A 4721-nucleotide genomic window follows, 5' to 3' on the forward strand; every position below is an offset into this window, starting at 1 on the left:
AGAGAGTAACTGTAAATACAGAACCTTCCCTGGGAGGTCCCCTCACCACGTACAGGAATCCACGTCGAGGGGAACCAATAAATGACAATTATTTAGTCTAACAATGCCAACCTTACTGGAATTCTTTTCTTATCCAGAAGTTAATCAACTAAAACTAACCAAGTTTAATTTAACAACACATAATTTCATACATTATAAATTTTTAAAGAAAATATACCTGTAATTGCTGGTAAGAAAAACCAAAATCCATATCCAAGGTTCCTAACCTAACCTCTACCACCTTAAGTCTCTACAGAACTATGTGTGTCAATCATTTTGGCCCAGATAAAAGCTTTACAATTCTAATTGTGCAAGAACAAGCTTGCACTTTACAAGTACACCCCCACATTCTGAGGTTGTTGTTTTGTTTTTTTTTTGTATCACACATACTGTATTTTATCTAATTATTTTGCCATGTTTAACTCTTTCACTGCCATGTTATTTTTAGATGCACACAGAAACACATATCATGTAGTATTGCAAAATTACTTGTATCTCACTTATTACTTCTAATATCAACATTAATTTCCTTTTTTTTTAATAACTGCCTAAAATATTTCATAGATGATTATATTCTCATATTGTATGTATTAAGAAAATAATTACTTGTGCATTTATTTCAAAAACTTACAAATTAATATACAGTATTCATATTTTTTTTTTATTATAAAATTGAGTTTGTTGCATACCTATTTCTCAAAACATTTACCATATTTTACAGCATATGAGATGCACCCATATTTTAGCAAAGAATATTTTGGAAAAACACATTTGATTGTATCAAAGCATTTTTCTGTCCTTGAATGGGATTCTTATAACCAATAGAAAGATCAGAATTAACCATTAGTCTCTCCAAGGTAAGGAGACGTAAGTAATAGATTATCTTTCAAATGACAAGCATGTTTCCATTGGTGTTCGTTGTGGATACGTGTGTCCCCAGGGAGAAAATTGTACTGGCCTGACGTGGCAGTAAGGAAAAAGGCCAGGGTGTCATTTGCACATGAGCAATTCAAGAACTGTTGCACATTGCAAATAGGAACTGTAGTAGACAGTAGTGTTCATAAGAATTCAGAAACACTTACTGCTTAGCACTAAAGAACCAGGTGAACTGCTTAGCTATACTGATGCTAATTGTCTTGGATTATCATTACCTATTATAAATCCACTCATATATTCCACAATTTTTTTTATTATTAATTACAAGCCTAATCATATTTTTTTGTATAGATTCATTTTTATATTTTAATGTACAGTTGCCTGGGGAAAGACTAGGTAGAATTTAGCTTATGGGGGCAAAAATGAGAGATGCATTTTATTTAGCTTAACATCTTAGATGCAGAATGATTTTTAAGAAGCTTTTTTCAGGTAAAAAAAAAGGGGGGCATTACATGCTGTAAAATACAGTACGTAAAATCATACTATTCCAGTCTTAAACATAAACGAGGTGAGACAGACACTGGTTCCAGGCCCAGTTCTTAAACATTGAAATAATCAGTTCTACCACCACATCAGAAGAAAGAAACTTTGGCAATGAATTTATAAATTTTCTAAAACAAAATCATAAAGGGATTATTTGAAGCACTGGGAAGATCCTTAATGAGAAAAAAGTGCATGTGGATGAAAACTGCCATGAGAAAATGTGCTCATACAAGGTAGTGCATGTTGAGATAGTAAATATGTCAGTAGTTGATTGGCTTAAACACTCTGCCAACAGAGGGCATAAGAGAATTTAGTAATCTTGTAAAGAAGAGATCAGAAATTCAATGGTAAAGATAAGCGAGTTGTTGAGAGGAGATAAAGAAAACAAAAAACAGTCTGAAATCAAGATTTATACCTGAAGGTTATAGTAAAGGTACAGTGTCATATTTAAGGTATAATCCCATTGTAAGAAATTTTCACTTTTAGTTTTATTATACAGTATGCCAAAAAGCTGATATTCTCAATAGATTAGAGAGGAACTATACCAGGTTTAGTCCTATTTTAACAGCTTAAAACTTAAATGATTTAATTTGTCATTAATAATAACAAAACAAAAATAGAAAGAGATACATTAAGGATTCCAGCATTGTGAGCAAATAAATTAAAGGAAGTAGATTTAGTTCTAGACAACTGGAGAAATGTATATGAAAATATTATAAACTCTTTAAAACTGAATCGTTTATTAACCAAGACAGTGGTACTGGAAGTCAGAATGGTTGACAGGTGAGCCAGACTACTTGAACAAAATTATTAATATGCTTGCTTTTTATATACCATAATTTTTATATTCTTAATTCCAGGAAAAATACAAATAATGCACTATGATGTGGTTATAATTATTGTCAAGTCTAAAGACTTACTTCATGTTATGTGCTCACCAATTACTAATAAATCTAAGTGTCGGTCAGTTTCTAAAGCACTGTGTAACTCTACCACTCAAACTGAAATCAGAATGAAAAACACTACGCAGGTTCTACATGCAAGCCTTTATCTCACATCAGATTAAACCATAAAATAAGTGGGTTTATTTATTCATTAAAAACCAGTAGCAAACTAGGATGAAAATCTTAACACAAAACAAAGTGTCATATCTTAAGTCATTTGTATTAAGTTGCAACTACTTTGTGAAAAATTGTAGTGATCTTAATAAATTAAGATTTTATAACTGTTTCAAGAACCAAAATATTTACATGTTTTGTGCTTTTGTAGGAAAGACAGTGTTATTGCACAAGGAGAATCAAACACCAAAATCTATGTTGGGTGAAAGAATCTCAGTTCTGATGAACAAAAGGAAATGATGGTAGAAATACTTTAACCTAAAATTAGGCAATATTATGAGTCAACACTTGAAAAATATACTTTATTCAAATCAATGAATAATAACAGTTCTACTTTTCCTGTTCAAGTACCTTTAGATACTGCTGGGTCTTTCACAGTACAATTCTTAAAATAATGTAGATGTATTTAAAGTATTTAACTCTGTGTTTAAGGCATATTAAAACTAGAATATTTACATAGTACACTAAAAAGAAATTAATAAAAAACTTTTTGAGAAATGAGACTTTTTTACTAAACTGTACCTTTATTTTAGGTTTTGCTTGTAGAACCATATAATTAATAGTATCAGCATTAGCAGTTTAATTCAATTATTTAGAACTCAATACATTTTACTGTTACTTAAACTTAGGAACAATTTTCATGTCATGAAAAATAAAACTTGCTTATAGTTAATTTTACATAGTTCATTTATGGTAGTTTTTAGAAGAAGTCTAATAGTATTAATCTTATTATCAATTACTTACTTTTTTTTTCAAGTCTGAGTGTGACAGAGTGTTACTGCATCAGCTCAAAAATAAATTCAATGAAACTTCTGCAACACTGAAATTTTGTGAAACTGAAAGTGAAGCTTGAAAATACAATTTCATGCTTTTCTAAAACAAGATCAAAAATATTTTGGAACCTTTAAACACTTGCTTTCAAAAGTGATTAACGTAACTTAATAATGATGATAAAGCACGATTCATATTAAGTAGTTAATCAATCATAACTTAGTGTGATTGTTATGCTATTTTTGTTACTCAAATTGTCTTATTTTTTTCTATATTAATAGTAATAGTATTGCAAAAGAGGCACTTCTCAATAGTATTACTGTTATTATCAATACTACCGAGACAGTGAAGGGCGCTTCTCTTTTACATAAAGCACTTTAAACTGTCCCAATATTTCTCGCTGAATATGAATATCACATTGTCACTGTCAGTGACACCGACAGTGTCACGGTGTTAGAAATGTATCATTCTTCTCTAGTAGTAGTACTAGTAATAATACACTGTTACAAGTAGTAGTACTAAAAACGTATAATATTAATACTATATAATAATATTAATAATAATAGTAAAACCATAAAGACTTACTTTGTACTTTTTAATTATTATCAAGTAAAATTATACAGAACACTTACTACGGTTACATTCCTCACCGGGTCATAACTTTCTACGACTTCCGAAAGAAATTTCTGATTGATGTAAATGAGGTGAAAAAACCAAGAGTGCAATTTTCGTTTAAGGTCGTATTTTACTACTAAACGTTACCATTCCCTCATGTTTCAGACTGTAGCGCCACATATCGGAATAATTTGTTGCATAAAGACTAGTGTTCGAAGTTAAAATGACCTCTCTCATGACTCTGCGAGTCGCTCAGTCCTTAAACAACCGGACGTTATTCAGAATCGTTGTCTGCGATTATGTTGTGGAGCATTGAAACACCCATATATCGACTATGGAAGTAGACTGTGGTGTCCTACTCCTTGACCTGCAGAGACGGAAGATCCAACTCAAATTTATAGCAAGATGTTTTTATTACGATTATCCCGTTCGTTTCATTCAAAAGAATTGGCAAGATTATTAAGGAACTTTTTATCAAAACAACTCGCCAATGTCGATAAAAACTGAATATTTTTTCTCGTCCTTGAACCTTCAAAATGTTGCAAAATACTGTTACGTCTCCGTTTGTTAATTAACTTTCCGTAACTTCGTTCTGACGAAACTTAAGCGACACAAGTCATTTCTTAATAAAACTGGTTTATTCTTTCCAAATATAACTTTACCGATACACTCAACTTCATCAATCGCGCTAAAACAAACGCTATAACAACGAACGTTAACTTCAACAATACCCTGTGACTGCAGATCAATTACTCACTT

At 31.1% G+C, this 4721-nt stretch overlaps 1 protein-coding gene across 6 annotated transcripts in view; it reads right to left on the reverse strand.

Annotated features, from left to right (window-relative positions):
* LOC106471234 (DAZ-associated protein 1-like) overlaps positions 1-4121 on the reverse strand; it is a 26062-nt gene extending 21941 nt beyond the window's left edge. For 5 of the 6 annotated variants that reach the window (XM_022400762.1, XM_022400745.1, XM_022400755.1 and 2 more), the window contains exon 1: positions 3980-4121. The gene's annotated coding sequence lies outside the window, so the exon portion shown is untranslated. The remainder of the gene's footprint in view (positions 1-3979) is intronic. The other variant, XM_022400742.1, reaches the window with a different exon arrangement.
* Between the last annotated feature and the right edge of the window lie 600 nt (positions 4122-4721).

The sequence above is a fragment of the Limulus polyphemus genome, unplaced genomic scaffold (genome assembly GCF_000517525.1).
Source record: "Limulus polyphemus unplaced genomic scaffold, Limulus_polyphemus-2.1.2 Scaffold111, whole genome shotgun sequence".
Lineage (NCBI taxonomy): Eukaryota > Metazoa > Arthropoda > Merostomata > Xiphosura > Limulidae > Limulus > Limulus polyphemus.